Here is a 16773-nt window from a genome sequence, read left to right as displayed (position 1 = left end):
ATAGCCAAGGCCAAAAAAAAAAAAAAAAAGAAAAGCCAAACCCCGTGTCGTCGAGTTGATTCCAACTCATAGCGGCCCTATAGGACAGAGTAGAACTGCCCCATAGAGTTTCCAAGGAGCGTCTGGCGGATTCAAACTGCCAACCCTTTGGTTAGCAGCCATAGCACTTAACCACTACGCCACCAGGTTTTCCAAGTCCAGGATTCTGTAAATTTACTCAATGTATTTTTTTTATACTCCTTTTTAAATGTACTAATTACATTTTTGCTCTATTGAAATTCATCCACAAACTAATAACCATGTGTTTGTGTGTAAATCAATCAGCCTACCCACTTACATATCAGGCTCAAAATGATGAATTCTGCTGAATCTCTGCAAAATGAGTTGGGCTAAAATATTCCCAGTATCTACTGAATGTGTGCCGATCCGATAGCTGTATGGCAATAACATGTCCAGTGGCAGCCTGTAAAGAATAACTCTTTGACTGCTGTTCATACATGATTTACCTTAAACTTTTCCTCTATTTTAAAGCTCCTATTATCATCCATGGTACCTTAGACATTTGCAAAATTCATAAGTAGCTTCCTAAGTTCTGGATAAATAGGACTTTGGAGATTTTACAATGCAGCCACATGACTGAATAAAAATGAAGTCAGATGATGACGATTTTCTTTGAGTGTAAGAAAATGCTTCTCAGAAAATCAGTTGAGCCTTTTTTTCCTCGAGATTTCAGTGTAGATCATTGCTCATTTTAGTTATAGCTTACATCAGGTATTTCATAGGAAGAAAAAACGAAAGAAAGAAAGCTTTGTTGGGGAGTTCTTTCAGGGGTTGAATTACTGAAAGAATAACCTCAGTGAGAGCAGTTTTAACTATAGCTTTCCCAAAGAATCAGCAATTTAAAAATGTAGATAACCCCCAAACCCAGACATATTGATTTCTTGAGCATTTATGTTCAGTGCAAACCCTTAATTTGAGATGGTATTATCCAGGAGAAGTTGTCTTCAGATAGCTTTCTTTTAATACTTCATTAAACACTATAATATATAGAGAGGAGAGGGCAGAAAAAGATTAAGTCTCAGCCTCATAAAGTGTCTTTTGTTTACAACACAAGGTTTGAGTTCTGGCGGCACAAATTCCCAAGCAAAAAGTGCACAGTCAGCTTTATGATTTTATGAAATTGCTTGACTGTTGGGGTTTATTTTGGGCATCTCTGATTTGATTTTCCTTTTCTGAATCTGTTTACAGAGAAGCAAGAAGCCCTTGATGTGAATGTTTTGTTATTTTCCAAAATATCTAAGTAGATTTTTGATGTGGTGGTGATCTCCTGATTGACTCCACGATCTGTAGCAATATCTAGTTTGATTTCTCTGGCACCAACTTATTTTAAAACATTGAGGATGCCACATTGCTTTTGAGTTTTTCAATAAAAAGGGAGAAACTCAGCCACAAAATTTTCAAATCTGCATGTCCATTCGCCCTTTTGGATGGACACATGGATTTTGAGTTAGACGACCATGGTTCTAGTCCTGGGGTCTTTGCCTCTCAGAACCTTAGTTTCTTGTTCCGTAAAATAGAAGCAATCATACCCATATAGCATGGCTACTTTAAGGGTTAAATAAAAAGTGTAAGCCAAAGAGCTTTGCAAATTAACCTTATTATACAGGTGTTGTGGAGCCCTGATGGGGCAATGGTTCAGCGCTAGCCTGCTAACCTGAAGGTTGGTGGTTCAAACCCACCAGCCTCTCTCCGGGGAGATGTGGCAGTCTGCTTCCATAAAGATTTACAGCCTTGGAAAGCCAATGGGGTGGTTCTATTCTGTCCTATACTGTCACTATGAGTTGTAATCAACTCGGCGGCAATGGATATACAAGTGCTAGTCATTGTAGTCATTATTCTTAACAAACGTTTAATTATTAGCTTAATATTTCAATAGTTCAAACAGAAAGCATTTTCTCCTTTCCTTTCAATATACAGTTTTTCTCTTGTTTGGCACCTGACCAAGTTCTTCAGACATGGTGAATTCATTCTTCTGAGATTAAAAATCAGCTGTTCAGAGTGAAGCATTGCTGACTTAATCCCGCCTTCTGGAAAACCTCAAGAGCTACTCACCTACTTGAGTAATTTTTGGGCAAGTTGAAACCTAGGTTTCAACCCACTTCTTTAAACACACATTTCTTACAGATTTGAAAGGAATCCTAAAATCAGGGGAAGAAAAATTAGATATTTGAGCTCATCATCTTTCACTCTGATTCTATCATTTAATATATTTTATGGTTATTTATTTGATGTGGTAAAAATTTTGCCATACATTAACCGATCCTAACAATCATTGAAAAGGATTGTTGTAAGTAACTTGCTAAAAGAACACTAAGGAAAGACAGTTTTTTTTAATTCTCTTTGATGTATATATCAGTCGATGTATATAAAGAGACCCAGCATGTCAAAAATTATAGAATAGTTGATAACCTGTGTGCAGAAGGTAATCCTACATTATAGGAAGAATGAAATCAAATCAAAGGTAGCAGCTGAATTTGATAAATTTAGGAGCACTTGGGAGAAAAAACACAATTTAATGAAAATATAGTAGTCATCTTTAGGTCTCTGTAGCAGGTACAATGTTGCAGATGCGTTGGGTTGCTCGTGTGATTTTCTGGAAAATGAGGAAATGCTGTGATTCTTGGGAGGCTTCTAAGAATACAAGAAGATGTTCAGTGTCTGTAACATGAGTTGTAATGACCTTGGGGAATGGCATTTTGAAAACTTGAAAGGACGTTCATTGGTATTATACTCAGAGTAACATTTCACTTCATGTTAATATTTACATGGAATAAAGCAAGAAAAGGAAATAAACAGTGTTGCAGTGTTGCAAAATGCTTTTTTTCCCTCTGTATGATGTCTCACTGAATGCAATGTTATCAATTTTTCAACTAATTAATTCTCCATTAAAACCTCCACTAACTTTAGTGTCAATAGTGAAGGCAGTGCTATTTTAAAATTTGCTACATTTTATTTACATGCCTTCCAACTTTTTTTTTTTTTTTTTGGTTATTAGTGTGTTTCATACAATCATGAAGTACTGGTTATAAAGCGTCTCAATACGAGCAGTTTCAATGTGGTTCACCTTCATGGTTCACTCATTGGAGATACACCGCTAAATAACATTGACTTATGGGGTCACATAAACAAATTCTGAGTCTTCGAACTCCAGTGTGTCTAAATGGGATGGCATCTGTTGATCTGGGTAGGAGAATTCTGGTAGCACTGCTTGGTTGCCTAGCGATCAGTCAGCTGATGTGTTTGGGGAATTGGGCAATGAGCAAGAAGCCTGATGAAGGAAAGAAGCCACGAGGAATCCTACAAGGGCTAATCACACGGACAGTAGCACCTGTTCTAGCTTCTGCTTCAGTGTGTAAAGCACCCGAAACTAGGCCAGTGGTACCGCTGGATAAGCTCACTATGGTGGATAAGCTCACTATGGTGGATAAGCTCACTATGGTGGATAAGCTCACTATGGTGGATAAGCTCACTATGGTGGATAAGCTCACTATGGTGGATAAGCTCACTAAGGAAATAGAGGGACCTGGGGACAGGTGTGTTGGGTTGCTCGTGTGATTTTCTGGAAGATAGAGAAATGCTGTGATTCTTGGGAGACTTCTAAGAACACAAGAAGATGTTCAGTGCCTATAACAGGAATCGTAGTGACCTTGGGAAATTTTGAAAACTTGAAAGGATGTTCGTTGGTATTGCTGTCAGTGTCACATTTCACTTCATGTTAATACATGGAATAAAGCAAGAAAAGGAAATAAACAGTTTTCTACTTTGAGGATAGTAGAAAATGTGGATTGCTTTAGGGCAGACATTGATAAATTTGGTTAAACATACCATAGCTTTTTTAGAGAAAAGCTTAAGATGAGTATGTATTTTATTGCTTTAGAATGATTCCCATGACATAGAGTACTTTCTCAGAATTTTTTTGACTTCCTGATGCAATAAAACTTCACAAGAGAAAAGTTAAAACCAACTAACAATGTAATACCTATTATATTATTATTTCATGGGGATTAGGGAGATGATAAAATTCTTAGACTAGCTGCTGTAACACCAAGGATGAGCTACAGCTCAAATTCCCCTCCGACAGTGAGTAGCTGGTAGAAAACTGAATCTAACGAAGTAGGTTTCCTTAACCCCGGAGACTTTCTTAAATCTTCTCTGGAATTAAATACAAAATTATTTTTAAAAATATTCAAATAATGTAAAAATTGATCAATATAACAGTCTTCTGTAAGAACCATTACGAGAAGATATATGAATATGAATTTAGCAAACTCTCTTATCTACCTGTATAAACATTCTATAAAAAACACTCCAGAAGGCCTGCAATTCTCTCTCTGTTAATATCATAGTTATTTACATTAAGTTTAAAGTTTATTTTTTTAAACATAATGAATCATAAAATTTTTTAGAATTGAGATCAAATTAGCATAGCATAAAATTCATCATTTCAACCATTTTAAAAGGTACAATTTCGCGGCTTTTAATATATTCACAAAGTTGTGCAACCCTCACTGCTATCTAATTCCAGAATACTTTTGTCACCCCCAAAAGAATCCCTGTACCCATCAGCAGCCACTCTCCGTTCCCGCCTCCCCCAGCTCCTGCCAACAATAATCTACCCTCTGTCTCAAATGATTTGCCTGTTCTGAACATTTTCATATAAATTGAATCAGACTATTTTTGTTCGTTTTTTGCTATCCAATAGAAGAAGTACGTGGCATCAGAATTGGAGGAAGACTCATTAACAACCTGCGTTATGCAGATGACACAACCTTGCTTGCTGAAAGTGAAGAGGACCTGAAGCACTTACTGATGAAGATCAAAGACCACAGCCTTCAGTATGGATTACACCTCAACATAAAGAAAACAAAAACCCTCACAACTGGACCAATGAGCAGCATCATGATAAACGGAGAAAAGATTGAAGGTGTCAAGGATTTCATTTTACTTGGATCTATAATCAACAGCCATGGAAGCAGCTGTCAAGAAATCAAACAACACATTGCATGGGGCAGATCTGCTGCAAAAGATCTCTTCAAAGTGTTAAAAAGCAACAATGTCACTTTAAAGACTAAGGTGCACCTGACCCAAGCCATGGTGTTTTCAATCGCCTCATAAGCATGTAAAAGCTGGACGATGAATAAGGAAGAATGAAGGAGAATCCATGCCTTTGAATGGTGGTGTTGGTGAAGGATATTGACTAGACCACGGACTGCCGGAAGAACGAACAAATCTGTCTTGGAAGAAGTACAGCCAGAGCCTCATTATAAGCAAGGATGGGGATGCTTTGTCTCACACACTTGGGACATGTTGTCAGGAGGGATCAGTCCCTGGAAAAGGACGTCGTGCTTGGTAGATTAGAGGGTCAGCAAAAAAAGAGGAAGATCCTCAATGAGACGGATTGACACAGTGGCTGCAACAATGGGCTCAAGCATAACAACGATTGTGAGGACGGCACAGGACCGAGCAGTCTTTTGTTCTGTTGTGCATAGGGTCACTATGTGTTAGAACTGACTAGATGGCACCTAACAACAACAACATACAATATGTGCCTTTTTCACTTGGCGTAATTCTTTTTCTAGTTGGATCCATGTTGTAGCATGTATCGGTACTGCATTCTTTTTTAATGGCTGAACAATATTGCACTGTATAGATATATCACCTTTAAAAATCCGTTCGTGAGTTGATGAATGCAGAAACCCTGGTGGCGTAGTGGCTAAGTGCTACAGCTGCTGACCAAGAGCTCAGCAGTTCGAATCCACCAGGCGCTCCTTGGAAACTCTATGGGGCAGTTCTACTCTCCTATAGAGTCGCTATGAGTTGGAATTGACTTGAGAGCAGTGGGTTTTTTGTTTAAGTTGATGAATATTTAGGTTGTTTCCATTCTTTGGCTACTATGGCTAACACTGCTGTGAACCATAAATTCCTATATAGGTTTTTGTGTGGATGTATCTTTTCATTTCTCTAGCATCTTTGCCTGATTGTGAGACAGCTGCTCCATATGGTAGTGCTATGTTTAACTTTTTGAGAATTGCCAAACTGTTTTCCACAGAGGTTGCATCGTTTTAGGCTGTCACCACCAATATAAGGGAGTTTCATTTTCTCCACATCCTCACCAACATTTATTTTCTGCTTTTCAAGTTATTAATGTAGGATCCTAGTGGTGTGAAAGGAGCCCTGCTGCTACAAATGGTTCAGCTCTCAGCTGCTATCTGAAAGGTTGGTGGTGTGAACACACCTAATGGCTCCATGGGAGAAAGACCTGCTGAGCTGCTCCTGTAAAGATTACAGCCAAGAAAAACCTATGCAGAAGTTCTTTGTCACATGGGGTAGCTACATGTCAAAATCAACCCAACAGCACCTAACGACAGCACAGGTTGTGAAGTGGTATCTCATCGTGCTTTTGATTTGCATTGCTAATGACCAACAATGTTGAGCATCTTTTCTTGAGCTTACTGACCGTTTGTGTATCTGCTTTGGAAAAAACGTCTACTCAAGTTCTCAGGGCATTTTTAAGTTGTGTTTTCTGTCTTCTCTGTTTTGAGTTTGACGAGTTACTTTTATATTGTAGAGACAAGTCCCTTATCAGAAAACCTGTTTGAAAATATTTTTCCCATTCTGTGGGTTGTCTTTTCACATTCTTAAGACTATCTTGAGGCACAGAAATTTTTCACTTTGATGAAGTTCAATTTACTATTCTTGCTTGTGCTTTTGGTTTCATATTTAAAAAACTATTGCCTAATCCAAGGTCATGAACATGTGCACCTAAGTTATCTCCTAGAAGTTTTATAGTTTTAGCTTTTACATTTAAGTGTTTCATCCATTGTGATTTAATATTTGGTGTTTGATGTGCTGTAAGGATTCAGAATCATTCTTTCACATGTGCATGTCCGCTTACCCCATCACCGTTTGATGAAGTGACTACTCTTTTCCTATTGGTTTGTTCTGGCCACTCTTGTCAAATATCAGTTGACCATACATGTATGAGTTTATTTCTGAACTCTCAATCTGTTTGGTATTTTCATCGCATCACATGCATGTGAAAGCTGGACAATGGATAAGGAAGACCGAAGAAGAATTGATGCCTTTGAATTGCGGTGTTGGCGAAGAGTATTGAATATACCATGGACTGCCAAAAGAATGAACAAATCTGCCTTGGAGGAAGTACAACCAGAATGCTCCTTAGAAGCAAGGATGGCGAGACTGAATCTTACATACTTTGGACATATTGTCAGGAGGGATGAGTCCCTGGAGAAGGACATCATGCTTGGTAAAGTACAGGGTCAGAGGAAAAGAGGAAGACCCTCAACGAGGTGGATTCACACAGTGGCTGCAACAATGGGCTTAAGCCTAACAAAGATTGGATGGCACAAGACCGGGCAGCGTTTTGTTCTGTTGTGCACAGGGTCGCTATGAGTCAGAACCGACTCGACGGCACTTAACAACAACAACAATAACAATCTGTTTCGAAGATAACCTAAGTATAAACCTATAAGATTATACTTATGCCAGTGCTCCACTGTTCTGATTACTGTAGCTCTGTAGTTAAGTGTCGACATTGTGAAGCGTGAGTTCTGCAACTTTTTCTCCAAAATTGTTCTGGCTATTTGGGGCCCTTTGCAATTCCATATGAATTTTAGAATCAGCTTGTCTGTTTCTGCACGTAAAGTCCTATGGAATTTGATAGCAGTTGCATTGACTCTTAAGCTCAATTTGAGGGTTATTGACATCTTAACAATATTAAGTCTTCCAATCCTTGAACAGGAATATCTTTGCAATTGTTTAGGATTTCTTTCAACAATGTTTTGTAGTTTTCGGTATATAACTCTTGCAGCCACTGGTTAAAGTTATCCACGGTTATTTTATTCTTTTTGATGCCATAATAAATGGAGTTGTTTTCTTGATTTCATATTAGGATTGTTACTTGTAAGTTAACAGAAATAAAGCTAATTTTTGTATATCGATATTTTATCCTACAACTTTGCTGAAATTGTTTACTAGCTCTAATAATTTTGTGTGTGTGTGTGAATTTTCTAGGGTTTTATTTCTGTAAGATTATATAAAGAATACCAAAAACCCACCAGCCCCACTGCCGTCGAGTCGATTCTGACTCATAGCGACCCTATAGGACAGAGTAGAACTGCCCCATACAGTTTCCAAGGAGCGCCTGGCGGATTCAAACTGCTGACCTCTTGGTTAGCAGCTGCAGCACTTAACCATTATGCCACCAGGGTTTCCATATAAAGGAGGAGGAAATGGAATGTGTGGCTTTTTGCCTCCATGAACAACTGACTCCTTTGCCATGAGACCAGAAGAACTGGATGGTGCCCGGCCAGCATTACTTAACATTTTGATCAAAGATTCTATAGAAGAATCCTGATCAAAATGTGGAAAATGAAATTTCCAATTCTCATGGACTCCAGACTTTCTGGAACTATGGAGGGTGGATGAACCCCTGAAACTATTGCCCTGAGATAATCTTTAAACCTTAAACCAAAAATATCCCCTGAAGTCTTCTTAAAACCAAATAATAGCTTAGATTAACTAGTAAAAAATATCTTCCTTGAACACTATGTTCTTTTAATAACTATACAGGATCAAAGTGACAACAGCAACTCAAAAAATCAGATAGGAACCTTAGGGCGTGGTGAGTTTATGTTAATGGTGGAGGAACAACTCAGAAAAGAAGGGTGAGAATGATTGCATAACTCAAAGGATGTGATTAATGTCTCTGAATTTTCCTGTAGAAACTTGAATTGGTCTATGCTTTCCTTGTATAGTCTCAACAACAGCAATAAATAAATAAATAAATAAAACATGTCAACTGTGAGAATGGTGAGTAGAGATAGTTTTACTCCTTCCTTTCCAGTACGAATGCTCTTTATATTTTTTTCTTGCCTCATTGCCCTGACTAGAACTTCCAGTACAATTTTGCATAGAACTGGTGAGAGCGGACATCCTTGTTTTGTTCCTGATCTTAGAGGAAAGCTCCTAGTCTTTGATTGTTAAATATGATGATGTTTGTTGTGGGATTTTCCCAGATGGATTTTTTTTTTTTTTTTTGATCAGGTTAAGTGTTTGCTTCCATTCCTAGTATACTGAGTGCTTTTACCATAAGAGGTATTGAATTTGGTCAAGTGCTTTTTCTGCATTTATTGAAAAGATCATTTTTTTTCCCTTTATTTTATTGATATGGTGTATTGAATTGATTGATTTTTGGTGCTGACCAACTCTGGCATTCCTGGACTAAGTATTTTTAATATGATGTTGGATTCAGTTTGCCAGTATTTTTGTTGTGAATTTTTGTGTCAATATTCTTAAGGGATACTGCTCTGATGTTTGCTTTCCCTGTGATGTCTCTGGCTTTGATATCAGGGTAATAATACTAACCTCATAAAATGAGGTTGAAAGTTCTCCCTCCTTTTTTATTTTTTGGAAGATTTTTTAAAGAAAAACGTTAATGCTTCCTTAAATGTTTGGTAAAATTCACCAGTGAAGCCATGTGGCTTGAAAGTTTTTGGTTTAGTGATTCAGTCCCTTTAGTTGGTGTAGATCTATTCACAATTCCTATTTATTCTTGCGTCACTTTCGGTAGTTTGTGCGTTTCTAAGAATTTGTCAGTTTCAGCTAAGTTATATAACTTGTTGATTATCCACTTATTTATAGTAGAGTCTTATGATCCTTTAAATTTTGGTGAGGTGGATAACAATGTTTCCACTTCCATTTTTTGTTTTAATTGTTTCCATCTTCTTTCTTTTTTTCTTAGTCCAGCTAAAGATTGGTCAATTTTTTTGATCTTTTCAAAGTATCAATTTTTATTTTCACTGTTTTTTTTCTCCTGTTTTTCTCGTCTCTATTTCACCTCTCCTTCTCCAGTTTATCGGATTTTCACCCTTCTGCTAGCGTTGAGTTTAGCTTGATTTTCCTTTTCTAGTTTGTTTAAATCAAAAGATTAGATCATTGATTTGAGATCTTTCTTCTTTTGTAATGTAGGCGCTTACAGCTATAAATTTCCCCGAGCTCTGCTTTCAGTGCATCCAATATGTTTTGGCATGCTGTGTTTTCATTTTCATTCAGCTCAAAGGTATTTTCTAATTTCTAATCTCTTCTTTGTCCCATATGGTTATTAGAACTGTGTTTTTTAATTTCCACATATTTATATTTTTTTCAAATTTCCATCTGTTATAGATTTCTAAATTCCTTTCATTTTGGTTGGGTAACGTATTTTTATTACTCCAGTCTTTCAAAATTTATTGTGACTTATTTGCTTTTTTTTATTTTTTATTTGTGGCCTAACACACCATCTATCCTGGAGAATGGTTTTATGTACACTTGAGAAGAATGTGTCCTGTGCTGTTGTTGGTTGGAGGGCTCTATGGTATCTGTTATATCTAGTTAGTTTATAGAGTTGTTCAAGTCTCTGTTTCCTTGCTGTTCTTCTGTCTTGTTGTTCTATCCATTATTCAAAGGGGCATATTGATATTTCCAACAATTTTTTTAACTATTTTCTTCTTCAATGATCAGTTTTTGCTTCATGTATTTCGAGGTTTTATTTTTAGGTGCATGTATGATTATAATTGTTATATATTCTCTATGGGTTGACTTTTTAGCGTTGTGTAATGCCCTTCTTTGTCTCTCTTAACAATTTTTGTCCTAGAGCCTATTTTGTCTTTTTAGTTCATCAGTTCAGCCATTCCAGCTCCTTTTGGTAACTCTTTAATGGAATATCTTTTTTCATTCTTTTACTTTCAACTTATTTGGATCTTTGAATCTACAGCAAGTCTCTTGTAGTCAGTGAACAGTTAGGTAATTTTTTTTTTTTTAATTCATACTGTCAATCTCTGCCTTTTAATTGGTGAGTTGAATGCATTTATATTCAAGCTAATTACTGATAAGGAAAGACTTCTGCCAGTTTTCTATTGGTTTTAAGTCATAGCCTTTTTGTTCTCCAATTTCTCTATTACTACCTTTTTTGTGTTAAATGGATATTTTCTAGCATAAGATTATACTTCCTTTGTCGTTTTCACTATAATCTTGGAGTTATTTTCTTAGTCCTTGCCCGGGGGTGACAGCTAACATCTTCATTTAGAACACTGTATTTAGCTTCAGTGCCAACTTAATTTCAATAGGACACAAAAATTTGGGTCCTATAAGGCTCCACCCTCTCTTATGTTGTTATTATCACAAATTACATCTTTATGCATTGTGTGCACATCAACATAAACTTATAATTATGTTTTTTTCAGTTGTCTTTTTAATCAGATAGAAACAAAGAAGCAAAAACAACAACAACAAATACATAAATACTGGCTTTCATCTTTGCTTATTCCGTTAGCTTTACTGGTGTTCTTTGTTTCTTCACATAGATTATAGTTACAGTCTAGTGTCCTTTCATTTCCTGCTGAAGGATTCTTTTTTTAGCATTCGTTGTAGAGAAAGTCTGTTAGCAACGGACTTTGTCAGTGTTTGATTTTCTGGGAATGTCTACATTTCTTCCTCATTTTGAAGGATAGTTTTTTTAGGTACAAAACTCTGGGCTGAAATTTTTTTTTACCTTTCATCTCTTTGAATATTTTAGCCCACTGTCGCTTGGTCTTTATGGTTTCTGAAGGAAATTTGTTCTTAATTTCATTGAGTATTACTTGTCCCTGATAAATTGCTTCTCTTGCTGCTTTTAAGATTTTTCTCTTGGTCTTTTGGCAGTTTTATTATAATGCATCAGTGTGGGTGCCTATAGGTTATCCTATTGGATTTCTTTAATGTATATTTTATTACAAATGAAACAAAAACATATAATCTGCCTGATATACCACATCTTGACCCATTTTAATCCATATCTCTTTTTCTTCCTCAATAGTTGAAATGGAAATTAAATATTTGTCACATAGCGAAAAAAGGAAAGGAGTATAAATCCTATTTGGACCTCTTCATCATTTTGCTCCTTCCTGGCCAAGACTCAAACAGCATTGGGCTAGTCAGTTAATGCCTGTCACTTAGCTACAGAGCATCACACATTAACAGATACTAAATGAGCTTCTCTCTTCTCACTAAGCACTTCCCTAGTACTCCTGACTGTCAGATTAAGTGGCCTCACATTAGACTAAAAGAATTGCGAGGGAAATGTGTACTGACTTAAAATCAAATGTCTGGCAAAATGTAATTTCCTTTAGTTATATAGGGAGATACTAAAAATGGCAAATAGGAAGTTTGCCATTTAATTTGAACACTAAATTTAGACAGCATGTACTGTGTGTGCTCTAACCAGTTGTTAATGTCTATTAAAAACAAAGCTCCAGAATTCTCTTTCAACCTGTAAATTCCAATCAAGAGGTTTTGGAAACTTATTCCTGTCTGCGACTTCTCAAAAATTAGCCTCGATACTAGAAATTAAAATGCTCCTGTTGTCATTTTTGGGTGCTGTTGAGTCAACTCTAACTTGTAGTGATGACACATGACAGCAGGGTTTTTCTGCCTGTAATCTTGACTGAAACAGGTTGCTAGGTCTTCCTCTTGCAGAGCATCTGGGTGAGTGCGAACCACCAACCTTTTGGTTAGCAGCCAAGAGCTTAACTGTTGCACCACCAAGTGTAGTAATTTGTGGTTCATAGATTTATGGTTATAAATTTGTACGGTTTATGGATATACTGTCCCCTTCAATTCTCACCCTCCCCCCAAAAAAAATTAGACAAAGAGTTCAGAGATGTTGAGAATAACTTGGGGCCAAACGGCTGTAATTAGTCAAAATAAAGCTAACTACAAAATCAGATGCTTTTCTCAGTACTATACATTTAAAAATAATAAAAAAGGGTAAATACTTGGATGATAGAAGCTTAGTGGGAAAACTATTTCTCGAACCTATTAGTTTATGGAATTGATGTGGTGCTGAAATATTACCTCAGTCTATTATCTCAAGGGGATCATCATCAAAATTGTTCCTTAAAGTAATTATATAAATGGGTTCTCCCATATTTAGGCTTCTCTCTGAGGAAGGACTTGCTTGAAACTTTTGATGTTATGTAATTAGAGAGCCTTTTTCATCTTTGATTGGTTTTACCAGTTTTGCATAATATTCCCCAGTCAACAATAATTCCACCAAATCAAAATTACTCTGCTTTATGCTTGGTGGCCATCAAAGAATATTTGTTTCAGCCAAAGTAATTGTCTGTGATGTAAATGCAACCAAGGTAATAGTTTCTGAAAAGTTTAAAATCTGGTTCACTACTTAAATTTCAAGTATCTGTCGAGTTCAGTTTGTTTAAGCCTCTATCTCCAACTTTGAGGGAAAAAAAAAAGCCACATCACTGTTCAAAATTGTCTTTAATATGTATCACAGTTTGGAGAGTCCAAATAAATAAGAAGTCTAGACAACCAAAAAAGAGATCAGAAATGTGCTTGATTAAAAAAAGTAAACTATTGATAGCTGAGTTGTACAGGAAATGAAATACCTCTATCTACAGACCAGAGAGAATGTACTAAAGAGTGTACTGAATCTCTATGAGAGCAATAATTGGAAGCATTCTTCTGTAGAAAAGAACACCTGGATGGATGTTGGAAAAAAAACGGGTTTGGAGCCAGACTCTTTTGTTTTGACTTGCGAGTCTATTTTAACCATTTATAGGATTAGTGTGAGTATCTTGGGGGCGAAGTAAGGAGACTGTTTTAAGACTATAAACTGAGCTCTAGACATAAAGTACTGTTACTACCACACATTAATAACTTTAATAATACTTGAGGGTATGTAGCCTTGTGCCACACGAGTCCTAGATGTTTGGCAGAGACTCTCTAGTTGCCCTTCTCATATAATCTGTCTGCCATCACAGCCATATTTCCAGTCCTTTCACTAGACAGGGGTAAATGAAGTTACGATTCTTAGAAACATTACCTCTTATTCAGGTGATATTTTATAGGATCATTTGGGACAAAGTAGACTAAGACCAGATTTGGCCCACCAGCTGTGATTTTCTGACTCTCGATCTAGAATATCAATTCCTAACATATTCATAGGGTCATATCTGCTTGCCCAAGCTTAGGCAAATTCACCATTTTCAAGCTATATTTCCATCCCTTTCTCTTCCCACTTAAGAATGCATGTTGTAATATAGGTGAATGAGAGCTCTTTTATATGTCTAACCATGAACTGGAAACTCTGGGGGCATAGTGGTTAAGTGTTCAGCTGCAAACTAAAAGGTTGGCAGTTTGAATCCACCAGGTGCTCCTTGGGAACCTACGGGGCAGTTCTACTCTGTTCTGTAGGGTTATTACAATTTGGAATTGACTCGATGGTGATGGGTTTGTTTTTTGGTTAACCATGAGCCTGTTAAAATTCATTTTTAATCTTGAAAGTCTTTAATATTTTGCCTATTCTTAATAACAGCAGACAACCTACCTCTACTTCATATTGTCTGATGAGAATTATACACGATGGCTCAGAATCGCTGTGATTTAATTGTAGTGTCATAGAAGAATAAGTTATTAAATAAACTTCTGTAATTTGCCTGAAAATGATGATACATAGTTTGTATTATTCTGTACTATCAGCATGACTTCATTTCTATATGATTCTTTTTTTATCCCAATTCCGTTTTAGCCTGACCAATATAATATAATCAATATAATCTGAACAACTGACTCTACGTTTGATAACGAAACTTTTGAATGGAAATAGATCTAAGTCGCTCACTGATTTAATAAAGTCTCACTGTGTTCTCATTGTGTGTTTAGATACTGTGCTTGGCGCTGGAGAGATGATGGACAATACGGATGCAGTCCCTATTCTCACTGGATTTTTTGCTCAGTTCTGATAGTAGACATTAATAAAAAAGTTAACCAAATAATTCTTTTTTTTTTTTTTGTATAAAATAAACAAATTTAATAGTTTATGGAGCAGGCTTCTTTTCTTGTGTGGTAGGTTTCTTTTCTGCGGGCTTCTTCTTCGCAGCTCCTGGTTTCTTGGTAGCTGCAGACTTCTTTCCCAGCACAGCTTCTTAGGTTTCTTCACGGCAACAGCTTCCTTTCCTCCCACAGGCTTCTTGCCCGGATCCCCCTTCTCATCTGATCTGGCCAGCAGTGCTGCTGCTGCTGCTTTATGCACCCTGAGTTTGTGATTCCTGGCCTGGAGAAGAATGGTGTTTCGGCACATGGTCTTTGCGTATGAGTTTAGCTTCAACTTGATTCTCAGGTTTTTCAGTGGGTTCTTCTTCAGGACTCTGTGATGAATCTTCTTGCGTGGAACTCGGAGGGCCCTTTGGATCTCGGGGCTTTTCAAGAATCTGCTAAGGTCTGTATTGATTGTCTTGTGCATGGGAAGGTTGTAGTTACTCTTGAGGGAGGCAGCTTTACACCAAGTGCCATACAGCTCGTCTAACCTGTGAAAAGCACTTTCAGTCCAAATGCAGAAACGTCCCACATGCCCACCAGGAGCAAGTTTCAAAACGTTCAGTTTGCTTACATTAAGCAGAGTAATTCCAGGGATGTTTCTGAAGGTCTTGATGACACCATTGTCCTCATTATAGATAATGCACAGTCCCCTGCACTGGACACTATGTCGGTTTCTCATTTTGCCCTTGCCAGCTCTCATTCACTGGGAGGCACAGACCTTTCTGATATCATTCCAAGCCTTAAGTTTCTTAGGAAGCAAAACAGCCTCCTTGGTCTTCTTGTAGCTTTCAACTTTATCTTTGACCACCAAAGGAAGTTCAGGGGCTTCCTCAATGCGGTGACCTTTAGACATGACCAGTGCTGGCAAGGCTGAGGAAGCCAGGGCAGAGCAGATGGCATAGCGCTTCTGAGTGGTGTTCACTCGACGGTGCCAATGGCACCAGGTTTTGGTTGGTGCAAACATGAGGCCTCTACAACACATATTTCCAAAAGCGCCTTGGCCAGAGAGGTGAGTCCCACCACCTCTAACTCTGGGAATTCGAGCCACAGCTCTGCCAGTACCCCAAGGCTCGGCACTGGTCTGATGACCTGCCACTTCACTGACAGCACAGGGCTGCCTGTTGTTTTTGAGCAAGTTGGCATGGACAAAGTTAATGATATCTGGTTGAATGGGAGCCTTGAACACAGCAGGCAAAGTAACATTTTTGCCAGACGATTCTCCCTTTTCAGAGAACACTGCTATCAGTGGACAAGCACACACCATGGTACAGAGAGAAGACCACGCTTCTCTCAACCCAGCGGCTCCTGCAGGAAAAGGCCAAATAACTCTTAAATTCTTAAATTACAATTGTAATTACAATTGTAATAAATTCTGTTGAGGAAAAGATATGAGGCTAAGAGAACATGTAATGGGAAGCCCAACTAAGTGGGAGTAGGGTGGAGAAGGAAAGCTTCTCTGAGGAACTGGTATATGAATTAAGCCTGCAGTTGAGTGGTGTTTAACAAAATGATATGGTGTGTTGATAGACATGAGTGTATGTGTGGGTCATGAAGGATTTCAGCCTCAAATATCCAGAGGCTGGAAAGACTTCTAATTTAGGAACCAAATACTGTCCTATTTGAATAAAACATATCGAATAAGTGGGAAAAAGATAGGAGATTGGATGAAGACATAGGCAAGAGCTAAACCTTGTAGGCTATGCTGGAATGCATTTTCAAAGGGTGTTTTTGGACTTTTGATCTAAACCACACGAATTTCTATGTAATCCTTCAATCCAAACAAACAGTAATGATAAATAAAGTATAAAAACAATAATAACAAACCTGAAACATATAGCT

The 16773-nt window shown here is 37.5% G+C and overlaps 1 pseudogene; it reads right to left on the bottom strand.

Moving 5' to 3' along the window:
• Positions 1–14933: 14933 nt before the first annotated feature.
• On the bottom strand, positions 14934–16231 carry LOC126067913 (60S ribosomal protein L4-like; annotated as a pseudogene).
• Between the last annotated feature and the right edge of the window lie 542 nt (positions 16232–16773).

This window comes from Elephas maximus, chromosome 26 (genome assembly GCF_024166365.1).
Source record: "Elephas maximus indicus isolate mEleMax1 chromosome 26, mEleMax1 primary haplotype, whole genome shotgun sequence".
Lineage (NCBI taxonomy): Eukaryota > Metazoa > Chordata > Mammalia > Proboscidea > Elephantidae > Elephas > Elephas maximus.
Note: the sequence above shows the minus strand (reverse complement) of the source record. Positions and strands in the feature narration are given on the sequence as shown.